This window comes from Callithrix jacchus, chromosome 9, assembly GCF_049354715.1.
Source record: "Callithrix jacchus isolate 240 chromosome 9, calJac240_pri, whole genome shotgun sequence".
NCBI classification, from domain to species: Eukaryota; Metazoa; Chordata; class Mammalia; order Primates; family Cebidae; genus Callithrix; species Callithrix jacchus.
Window position 1 is genome coordinate 120,634,953 of NC_133510.1, and position 12,454 is coordinate 120,647,406.

General features: G+C 46.2%; 1 protein-coding gene across 3 annotated transcripts in view; it reads right to left on the minus strand.

Annotated features, from left to right (window-relative positions):
* KSR2 (kinase suppressor of ras 2) overlaps positions 1-12,454 on the minus strand; it is a 525,084-nt gene that overhangs the window by 136,283 nt on the left and 376,347 nt on the right. The gene's annotated exons all lie outside the window — the stretch shown is intronic.

Sequence of the window (12,454 nt, forward strand, 5' to 3'; positions counted from 1 at the left end):
CTCCTGCCAAGGCCTCCTACGTACCCCTGTCTGGGAAGGACCAAGGGAGGGTGATGGAAGGACCTGGGAGGTGATATAATAGCATAACGCTCCTGTCCCACCCCAAAGATGCCCACGTCCCAATCCCTGGAACCTGGGAGTATGTTATCTTATCCGGCAAAAAGAGATGCTGGAGCTGTGGTCAAGCTAAGGACCTGCAGATGGACAGGTGACCCTGGATTACCACAGGTGGACCCATGTCACCATAGGGCCCTTATAAGACGGAGGGAGGAGGGTAAGAGTTAGAGATCAGAGAAGGGTTGTGACAATGAAGGCCGAGGTCAGAGTCATGCTACTGCTGGTTCTGAAGAAGGAGGAGGGACAGCAGCCAAGGCAGGTAGCTGGAAAAGGTGAGAATGGATGCTCCCCAGATCCTGCAGAAGGAACCAGCTCTGCCGACACCCTGATTTTAACCCCATCGGGATCCACTTCGGACTTTTGACTTCCAGAACTGGAAGATAATGAATCTGAGATGTTTTCAGACGCCGAGTTTGTGGTCGTTTGTCTCAGCAGTTATGGGAAACTGACCCGGTGCCTATCTTGTTCCAGGCATGGTTTCCAGGGGATACGGTGAACAGGATAACCATGTTTTCTGAGCTTAGAGTCTAGAGGGGGAAATCAGAAAGCACATGAGCCAAGAAATAAGAGTCCATGAAGAAAATGAAACAGTACAGATTTTGGGATTGTTTTAAGGCAACGGGAGCCCGACCTGCCTTAGAACGGAAGAAGCTGGACACTGTGCTGGACAGTATGGATTTAAGAGCTCCCTCTGGCGGTCGAGTGGAGAATAGCCTGCCAGGCTGTAACAGGAGAAAACGGTGAGGGCCTCCCCACCTCCCTGTCCCCACATCAATGCTCCATTTCCCCAACCCTAACCCAGGTATAACACTTCAGCCCTAACTCTGCCAAGGTCATTCCTTCCCAAGGTCATTATCCCAACCCAGACCTTTCCCACCCGAGCTGTCATGATGCCACCCGTAGCCCCTCATTAAAAAATCCACAGTCCGTTACCCCTCAATGTCCCTAGGAAAAGCAAAGAGGGTGTACTCATTGGCCCCAAGCCTGTATTATTTTTTGGAAGCTAACAGAGTATTTTTACTTCCTTGGACATAGAGAAGAGTTGATGTTTTGTCCCAAACCTATCAACCTGTAGCACTGGAATATCTGTGGCACAGACTGATCTTAGAGAACAGTTCCTGAAGAAATTTTCATGGGATTTGCATTCCCAAACCCAAGTAGAAGAGGAGAAAGAGGTAGCCATGGGAAGAAGACAAAGCTGCTTTTTAAAAAAGTTATGCTTTGCAATTTATCTGCTATGGGGACAAACAATTGTAGGCTGGGTCTCATCTGTCACTGTAGATCAGGATCTGCTCAAAGGATATTAAATGTGTGTTTAATGGACAAATGAATGAATACACAAATGAATGGACCGATAATCAAGTCGTGGCTGAAACTGGTGCTTTTCTGGTTAATGAGAAACTTACATGGCCCTGGGAGATCTTTGAGATAACTTGATCAGACTCAGAGCAAATCTGAACTGATTTATCCCCAAAATACTCTGTGTGGTAGGAAAGGAAGTACACATTATACAGACCGAAAATTGAGGTAGATATGGGACGTGATCTGCTGTGTGTCCTTGGGCAAGTGACAATGCTGTGAGCTTCAGTGTCATCACACAAAACCTGTGAGTAAATAACAGTATCCACTGTACCTCACTGTACTGTTTGAAGACTAGGTAGGATAATGCACAGAGTATTCTGAGCATGAGAGCAATGCTCAGACTTATTTATTGTATGTATCTTGCAGCTATTTCTTCATTTAATCCACACAATCTTATGAGTTTGTATTCCCAGTTTACAGGTAAGTAAGAATAATTAAATTGTTCAGTCATATAGCTAAAGTTCACCAAGAACGCTAGAGTTGAACCCAGTTTCCTATAAAATTAGAGCCTTCTATCCAGCTCCATACCACGTCCCCTTCTGAGGCAAATGTAAAAATTATCTTAAAAGCCACGCCAGTCTAGAGTTGAAAAGGACCACAAGAAATCATTTATTGCAGTCTTTGAATCTCTAAACCCTGTTGGATAAATAAGGAGCTAGCCTACCATGGAGATAAAGACCTCTGAGGACATAATGTTATTAATAATAATAGCTGACATTTATTAAGCACCCCCTGCACAGCGGGACCTAGGTTATGTGATTTAGATGTATTATTTCACTTAGTCTCCATAATTCCCTTTTAGGTACTAAAGCTCAGGTTTGAACCCAAGGGCTCATCCTCAGAAATACCACAAAGGAACTGAAAATTCCAGACTGCCCTTAAGCTTTCAGCCCAGGGACATGACAGACTGAGTGAGAACTCAGCAGAGGTGCCGCATTCAAATCAACGAGCAAATTCGCTGAGCCTGAAGATAAATGAAACTCATAAATCTTAGACCATTAAACTTTTCTTTGGAGTCACAGGCCAGTCACCAGCTAAAATCCCACTGATTTATCCAAAGTGCCAACCAATCCTAGACTAAAGCTGCTCATGATATCATTCACATAGCAGAGGATAACTCTATTTGCTTTAATATCCAACTCAAATATATCAGATCTGAAAGTATTTTAATTATGTGCAGTTTCTAAAGGTTACAGCCCCACAGTGCTTCAGGGCCAAATTGCATTTCTTCATGGAGTTGGACATAATTTTCTCCCTGAAACAATGACAACTTACCTCCCAAGATCCAAGCATCATCATCTGGGGCCCATGGCGGCTGGGGAGGTTTCCAGGGAACCCCTTGGCACTAGTGAGTGCATAGACCAGGGTGGGCATTTGTTTCATGTCATCAGGGGAGAAATAAGGCAGAGTGAACTGACAGTGATAAGAGATGCTAAGGGTGAGCAAGGATTCTTGATGGAAGGGATCATATTCAGGGATTTCAGAAGACTTTCCTAGGGCTCCCCATGACATTGAGACAAAACCATGGGCAATGGCTAGGCTATTGAGACTATGACCTCAGTTCCTGTTCATTACAGGAATGCAAGTATCAGGGTCAAACCAATCCATGCATGTGCGGAGTTTAAGCTAGAGATAAGACCTTGAGTGTAGACCTCCTCTGGAGACAGAGTAGCATACTTTATTTCTGAACAGGAAGGGCCTCAAGGGCAATCAACTTGCGCAGTGGAGTGTGGGAGGGAGAGCGTGCGACTTTGACATGAGCATATCTGTGACAAACACCAGCTCTGGCACTTACGAGCTATGGAATCTTAGGTACTCTTACTTTTCTGAGTCTCGGTTTCTCCTATAAAAAAGGCGTCATTGTATCTCCCTCATAGGATTGGTAGGGGATTAAGCTGGGTGACATAATTGGAACAGTGCCCCAATGAGTGCCTGATGGAGTATTGTTATTATTGTTTTTGTCATTGTCATTGTCACTCTGCCTTTTGAATTTTACACATCAGTTAGAATATGACAAAGCTCTGTATGGCTATGACTTGGAGCCAGAGTTGGCAAACTTGACCCTCAGGCCAAATGCAACCCATTGTCTAATTTTATGAAGTTTGATTGACACATAGCCACACCCACTCATTGACATATTGTTTATGACAGCAGAAGTGAGTAGTGGTAACAGAGACAGACTCGTCCACCAAGCAAAAAATAAGTATTACTTGACCCTTTAAAGAAAAGGTATGCCAACACTTTTTAGAGCTGTGAAACTCATTTTATTGGCTAATCAGCAGAAATATTTTTTTCTTAGAGCCAGACCAGGGTTCAAGATCCCCTTCTGCCACTTACATGATAGAAATCTTGAGACAAATGGTCTGCAGTCTCCAAGCCAAAATACGTATAACCACTTGGTGTCACCCCTCTGCTCACTTAGTCCTGCACCCTGTGAGGTGTGCTGTTTTGATCCCCATTTTGCAGAAGAAAGCCAGACAAGGACTTGCAAGAAGCCCTGCCAAGATAATAGCCTAAGACTGTTCTTTCAACTCCTCACTGTCTCTTGGTAGAATAATCCATGAGGGGGCAATGTCTGTACATGCAACTGCTGAAATCCGTGTCAACTCATGAGGTCAGAGCAAAAGGAAAACTAACTCTTTCCTCTCACTGCTTCTGTCTGGATTAAAGAATTTGATTTTCCAGTTTCACTCTATCAAAGCAGAAAGAAGACCTAGAGGAGTCTTCCTCCAGGGGAAGGAATATGTTGATCCTAGGCAGAGGAGGAAGAAATGCCCCATGCGTCTGAGAAAGCAGCATGACGTAGCTAAGACCTGGGGGAGTCTTCTCTCTAAGTTATAATCGGAGGCAGTGGTGGTGGTCATGAATGAGACAGACATAGGAAATGCCCTGCTAGGAATGTCTACAGGTAGCAGCTGATATTGGTAGGACTGGTGAGTGGTGAGGGCACTGTACCAATGGCAGCAAAGCGGATGAAGGGCCGGCATGTGGGGGCTAGAGGCAGGACAAGGAGAGGCTGTAAGGGGACACATCACAGGAAAGTTGTCATCACCACTCTCCTCTACCACCCATTTTACCTGGTACCACCCCAGTTAAAATAAAATTAAATTAAAATGGTGCAGTGGTTCACATCCATAATCCCAGCACATTGAGAGGCAGAGGCAGATGGCTCAGTTGAGGCTAGGAGTTTAAGGCCAGCCTCGCCAACATGGCAAAACTCCATCTCTACTAAAAAAAAAATACAAAAATTAGCTGAGCGTGGTGGCTTATGCCTGTAATCCAAGCTACTTGGGAGGCTGAGGCATGAGAATCGCTTGAACTCAGGAGGTGGAGGTTGCAGTGCGCTGATATCACACCACTGGACTCCAGCCTGGGAAACGGAGTAAGACTCTGTCTCAAAAAAAAAAAAAAAAAAAATGGTTACACTAAACTAGAAACACCTTCAGGATCTAGTGAGGATATATGAATGCATTTATTCTAATATCCACCATCAGAATCATTCTCCCCCCACATTTTTTTTTTTTTTTTTTTGAGACAGAGTCTTACTCTTTCACCCGGGGTGGAGTGCAGTGACATGATCTCCACTCACTGCAACCTCTGCCAGCTGGGTTCAAGTGATTCTCCTGCCTTAGCCTCCCCAGGAGTGGGATCACAGGTGCCCACCACCACGCCTGGTTAGTTTTTATATTTTTAGTAGAGATGGAGTTTGGCCAGGCTGGTCTCTAACTCCTGACCTCAGGTGATCCGCCTGCCTCAGCCTCCCAATGTGCTGGGATTACAAGCATGAGCCACCACACCCACTCCACTTTCCCCTTTTTAAAAAGACCATCACCACCTCATGTGAGTCCTGGCAGGTAACCCTCAAGCTGGGATCCCCTTAATTTGCCCGAAATCAAATGTGTAGACAGTGGTAACATCCTTCCCTCTTCCAGTGAGAAATGTGAATCCTGGAGTCATCACCTGTGATTTATTTCAGCCTCCTCAGATGGCCTCAATTAAATTTCATTGCCAGTAAAGAAAGAAAAGATGGCTGAAGCATTTAATTACAGTTCATAATGTGCTCACTGCTGAATTTATTAAAGTGTATCAAGGAATTTTAACCTTGTAACCAAACAATGGGAGACCTGGTGCCGCAGGAGTAATTATCTTCCTTGTGGGGATGATGGATGGAGAATCCAAGATGGTAACAGTAAGTCGGATAGGCACGCAATGGGCTTGGGGACAGCGGTGGCCAATTGGGGGTGGGGCACAAGACACCACTCCATGGATCAGAGAGGAGAGTGTCATTAATTATCAATCATGAAGGTGATACATATTTGAAAACTTATCTTTCTTCCCTCTCCTAGCCCCACCCCCAAACCTTCCCTTCGAATTTCCCCTTGATATAATTTTACTGCTATGGTCTGGAAAGAGGAGGGGAACATCTTGAAATGTCAAAAGCACTTTATGTAATCAGATTATAAACTTAAAATATAAAAATGGAAGTAAAATGGTAACATCTAGGAATCCAGAAAAATCATTAGGATAATGGACCCATGTTGTTGTTACTGTTTTTTCTTTTTCTTTTTTTTTTTTTCTGGGTTGGGGGAAAGTGCTTGTGAAATAAATTATCAATAAGGAGATAATGTGTGATGCTTGGTGGAGGAGGTCACTTAAATGGTGTGGGTGGCATTGTGGCAGGGGTCTTTCTGTTCCAGAGGACTGCTCTAAATGTGTGATATTCAAAACCATTGTCTCACATCTCCATGATAGTGCCATATCTACTTGAGTGACCCAGAAAAGGTCAGATGGGGAGGAAGAATAGAAAAATCCCAGGCCAAAGAGGAACAAATGCCCCATGCATCTGAGAAAGCAGCATGACAGAGCTAAGGGCCACTACAAGGCTTAATTAGTGTCCCAGCCCCTGGCTGGCCCCCCCCCCCCGATCCCGAGTTATACTCACATCATGACATGGATCTGCTATTTCTTGCCTCTCACCTTTGAAGATGTCATCCTTTGTCTAGAACATGCTTCTGTTCTGCCTCCCCGGTCCCCACATCTCTTAACCTGACTTACACCAACTCTTCTTCTAGGATCCAGCTCAGGCATGGCTCCTCCAGGAAGCCCTCCCTGAATGCACAGGAGCAGATGCCTGAGCCACATCCCCTTGTAACATCTTGAACTCACCTCTCTGGCTACTTGCCTCATCGCATGTAGAGCCTGACAAACCACCCTTGGAGAGCAGAAGCTGCCAATTATTCATCTTCTTGTGTCCAGTGCCTCAGGCAGAGTTTAGCTTAGAGCTGAGAGGTGAAAGGTTTTCTTGCGAACTCAAGCAAAAATAGGCTGGCAGCCCAGCTCTGCGAATGAAGGGTCCACTCCTCCATGCTCTACAAGGCCTGGGCCAGTCAGGGATCCTATGAAGCAAGAATCCCCACCCCTCCAGCACCAGGTCCCAAGCTCTGGCTGGGGCCACCTGTCCCAAAATGGAGCCCACCACTTCTCCCAGGCCTCTCTCCACTTGTCTATCCACTCAGGACTCCAGAGTTTCCCCAGCCATGGAGTCCCGAGTAAACAGAGAAGTTGGGGGACAGGACAGCGGGAGCATCTTCACCTCCTCTTGGTTCTCAGCTGTAATGGTCATCATTGACCTCTCAAGTGCAGACTGGCAATTTATGTCAGTTTATACATTGTCTTCATTTTTTAAAATCTTTTTATTTTATTTGAATATAGAAATGAGGTCTCACTATGCTGCCCAGGCTGGTCTCGAACTCCTGGGCTCAAGCGATCCGCCTGTCTCAGCCTCTCAAAGTGCTGGGATTACAGACATGAGCCACCCCATTTTCCCAGCCACCCTCTCAGGGAGATCTAGTGTTGATTTCATTTTTCAGGTGAAGAAACTGAGGCTCCCAGAGCTTAACAGAGAAAGAGTACTCAAAAGAAAGGAGTTAGGAAGACTGAGATAGTTGCCCTGGTTCTACCACTAACTGGGAAAGCTACTTAGCCTCTCCTAAGGATAATAACTAACACAGGCCAAGCATTGCACAAGTCAGGGCTTCCCCACATGGTCAGCCTATTGAAATCACCTATGCCTGTGCCTCCCATGCCCCCGTTGTAATTTAATTCAGAGGTCAGCAATCTGGGGTCCAAGGTTCAAATGTGGCTCACAGCTTATTTCAATAAGCAAAGGTTTATTGGGACACAGCCGTGCCCATTGACCGATGACCCTTTTGTCCAAAAAGGGCAGAGTTGAATTGTCACAACAGAGATCATATGGCCCACAAAGACTACAATATCTACTATCTGGCCCTTTAATAAAAAGCTTGCTGATCCCCAATTTAATTGTGCTGGGATGTGGCCTGACTATGAAAATTACAAAAGGTCTCCAGGTGCTGCAGAATTATAAAAGGTCTCTAATGTGCTGACAAGTCTGGAGACCACAGGTTTAAATTTTTCCATTAGCCCGTTGACTCTACAGCAACCAAGTCTGTTTCATTCCCTCCTATATTCTTAGCAACTAGCACAATGATGGGCCCAGAGTGGCATCCTCACAACTATGTATGCATGAATGAATGCACGAATAAACAAATGACCCACCCTGAGAAGCAGGCTGGAAGGACCCCACTTTACAAATGGAGAAACTAAGGCTCAGGGATCACCTAAGGAAAATATCCTCTGCGATTTGATCCTGGATTTCCTTGAAGGCAAAGCTCCCATTTCTGAGCACTATGTTCTATGAGCTCTCTTTAGATACTAGATATTCATGAAGGAGGCCAGACCACTAGCAGAGCCGGGATGGGGGTCTTTTTGTGCACCTTCCTGGGAGAGCAGCCCTGAGCATGTGCAGAGGCAGCCTGGAGAAGCATGGGGCCTGGCTAGCTTCAGAGCCATCTCCTCCCACATAGATACAGAACTGTCCTCCTTGACCCAAAGGAAAATGCTAATTGAAAGAAGCTGGCTTCCCTTGCCTGGCTCAGGCTTAAATGAGGACGAAATAAGAGTTGACAGGGGCCCCACATTGCCATCACCACAAATGTCCCTGTGAAGGGAGAAAAACAGCCAGCCCGGTGCTCCATCAATTTCCATTGTAAATGGCCTCACATTGAAATCAACCAAGAGAAACAGCAGTAGCTTGACAGGTCCGGGGCTGGGGGAGATCGGAGACATTCAGACCAAGCCTGGAATCTGCAAGTTGGGCTTGACATCTGGACCCAGAAACTGGCGAAGACTTGTTTGTGGATGGCATGTTGCCAAATCCAGGCAACCAGGTTGGGGGGGGGGGAGGATGCAAATCCCCTCTTTTGCCTGAGTTGGAATGGGCAAAATGGAATTAATTTACAGGTGCAGACCTGAGTCAGAATTCTTAGCTCTGCGCTTGCTACGTGTCCTGTCATCTGACTTTTCTTTCCCTCTGTGCATCTCCTCCTCTGTAAAATGGGGGCAATGAAATCCATCTTGTAGGGTTTACCTGAGGATCAGACACTGGGAAATGAACCAGGTACCTGGCACATAGTAGGTGTGCATTAAGAGGTAGATGCCTCTAGAGCAATTCAGCTGCTTGTCTTTAGCTTTTCTCAGCGGTCTCTCTTCCTGGCTGGGAAAGACAAAATAGGGGACGAGGCTCTTTTGGGAAGGAAGCCGTGACTCTAGAGAGAAGCCACAATGAGTTATGCAGAGGACAGAACTGTCTAGGTCTCTGAACATTTATTCCCCTTCTATCACCCTGTTCTCAGAGCGTGTCCACAGCCCTCGCCTGTCCAGCTGTGATAGATGGGTCTTAAGTTCCTCGCAGGCTACATCATCAATTACTTACATATTTATTGCCTTTAACTGAGTTTATGGATCTTAAATCAGAGCCATTCGGAGTTGTCTGAGCTGAAATTCTCCCCTGATGGAAATATGATGTTTTTAATTATGTAGCCACCCTCTAGTTAATGTTCAGTGGAAGTTAACTGTCCACAGAACAAAGGGCTGCTGAGAAGTTCCCCCTATAGAACCGTTCCGTGGAATTTACTGCCTGGGTGGACTGCTCAGGGACAGACCGGATAAGCTTGCTGTTAAAGACCCCAGCCAGGCTTTCAGAAACCCAAGACACCAGGCATCCCAGGCATCGTCGGGCTCTGAACTTCACGCAATAGATTGCCTCTCTCTCTCGGTTTCCTGACACTTAAAGTGCCATCCAAAGAGGTGCCATGCTGTCTGTAGTTTGCAGACATGGTAGGAACAGCCCCGTGATGGATAATATACAACTTCAAGGCTGGGTGTCCATATTCCAAAGCCAGTCTTTCTGAAGCATCCCCCAGTGAGGCCGGGAGGCCAGGAAGCCTGCTGAGGTGACAGGGTTGTGACAGGGGCTGACTGCATCCCTGAAAGTGAGACCTCTGGGGCAGGAGACCTCTGCTGCAACGGGGCTATGTTTACCAGTGAGAGGTGTTCTCAGTAGAGGGAGGATACACAGAGTCCCCCGTACCCCCAAGAACTTAGAGATAAGGAAGGAAGTCCCCCCACAAGAGTTAAACCAGCCCAAGCTCTCACACATAAACAAAGTTAACCTAGAGCCACAGTTCTCAATTGCGAGTCCTACTGACCGCCCCCCCGGGTCAATTTGGCAACGTGTGCAGACATTTTTGGTTGTCACACCTTGAGGCGGAGGAGTGGTACTGGTACCTACTGGGTAGAGACCAGGGATGCTGCAAACGAACAGAACTGCTTCCTCCAACACAACACTGCCCAGCTCCGAATGCCAACAGTGCATAACTGGAAACCCCTGCCCAGAAAGACAGCAAGGGACCTAGATCTACGTAGCCTGATGCAATCCATTAAATGCATGGACAGATCTAAAAAGGGTCTCAGTCACCATGAAAGGAGAGGCAGAGCCTGACCCTCCCAGCTCATCCAGGGGACAGAGCTCTTTGGCTCAGGGCACATGCACAAGCTCAGCGCCCACTCCTCTTTCTTCAAAACACCTGCCCAGACATCACCTCGTAGCCCAACACGGTGACGGGGCCTTTTCGCTACTGGGTATCCAAGGAACGAGTTTATTTATTTATATATTTACTTACTTATTTTACATATTCCCCTGGGAATAAACAAGTTTACACTGATTGATTGACACCAGTACCACAGAGCCCTAAACACTGGTAGATTAAATTCTAACATGACAATTTAAAAGCAGACAGTGCTCCACTGGGTTTATAAATCATAATTAACTAAGAGACAATACTTCAAAGACCACATCATTAACATCTCTTAGTACGCCTGTTCCTCTATCAGTTACTTTTGAAGAAAGTAGCAGCAGCATGGTTTTCCACTGGGAAACTACTTTTCCAGTGTCCCACAGCAGGCTGAGCCCCTTCCCATCTCAGAATAGGGCATTTGACCAAGGTTTGGTAAAGCCACAACGTTTTGACCACGATGATTGGTTCAGGCAAAGACAGGGGAACAAAGGGCTGACACATCATTTGAGCCCCTGGAGCTTCTCCAGCTTCCTTCCTCCCTTCCCTCCTTCCCTCCCTCCCCTCCTTCCCTCCTTCCTTCCTTCCCTCCTTCCCTCCCTCCCTTCCCTCCTTCCTTCCTTCCTCTTTCTCTTCTTTTTCTCTTCTTTCTCTCCTTCCCTCCCTTCCTCCTTTCCTCCCTCCCTCCCTCCCTTCCTACCTTCTCCTTTCCCTTCCCTTCTCCTTTTCTTCCCCTTCCCTTCCCCTTCCCTCCTTCCTTCCTCCCTCCTTTCCCTTCCTTTCTTCCTTCCCTCCTTCCTTTCTTCCTTTCCTTTCCTTTCTTTCCCTTCCTCCCTCCCTCTCCTTCCTTCCTCCCTCCCTTTTCTTTCCCCTTTCCCTTCCTTTCCTTCCTCTGCTTCCTTTCTCCCCAACTTCCCCTCCCTCCCCTTGCCCCTCCCCTCCCTCCTCCCCCTTCCTCTCTCCCTCCCCTCTTCTCTCCTTCCTTCCACTTTCCTTCCCTTTTTTGTAGATATGGTCTCACTCTGTCACCCATAATGTACCCCTGGGACTCAAGCAATCCTCCTGCCTCAGCCTCTGGAGTAGCCGGAACTACAGTCACATGCCATCACATCCAGCTTATTTTTAGATTTTTTTTTTTTTTGGTAGGACATGAGGTCTCACTATATGGCCCAGGCTGGTCTTGCTTGATCTCCTGGCCTCAAGCAATCCTCTCACCTCAGCCTCCCAAAGTGCAGAGATTACAGGCATGAACCACTATGCCTGGCCTCCAGTTGCTATTCAATTCTTATTGTAAAACATTTAAAATAGTTTGAGTCATCTCACTTATAAGCAGAAGAATGTTGACAATACATAAGGTCATGGAGAAAGATTTAGCCAACGGAATTCCACCATCTCCAGTCCCCGTGGCAGTACCACTCCAACTATGACATAGGTAATTATCATAAAACTGGTGATATCCCCATGTATGTGCCATATACTAGATACAGGTACTAATACACTGTACATGTGTTATCTCAAATAATCTTACCAACAATCATGAAACGACTCCTTTATATTCATTATTATCCCAAAATCACAGAGAAGGAAAAAGTGTAGCTCAGAGAGGTTGAATAACTTCCTTCAAGTCACACAGCTAGTAGGTGGTAAAGCGGGATCTGTACCTTGGCAGTCTTCTCTTTGAGATTATCCTCTCAAATACCACATGACTCTGCCCAGAGAAGACAGGCTCTCCCTTCAAATATTCCATATGGCAAAGTCCCGTTTATCTCTACTCCATTTTACCAGAAAACCTCCTGATGAAGGTTTTCTGGAAGGGCAGCCTGCAGAGGGGAAATGGGCTAATGACTTGGGCTGGGGGAAATCTCAGTACCTGCGACTGTGAGTTCCCATTGGATATTTTAAAAACTGGAATTCTGACTTTACACATCAGTCTGAAAAGTCCAGTTAATGTTAATCTGACTCTAAGAGAATCTGGTTTCTGAAGTGGCAAAGCAAGACCCAGATTCTGGATTCAGATGAATTCTCCAATGCAGAGGTTCTCA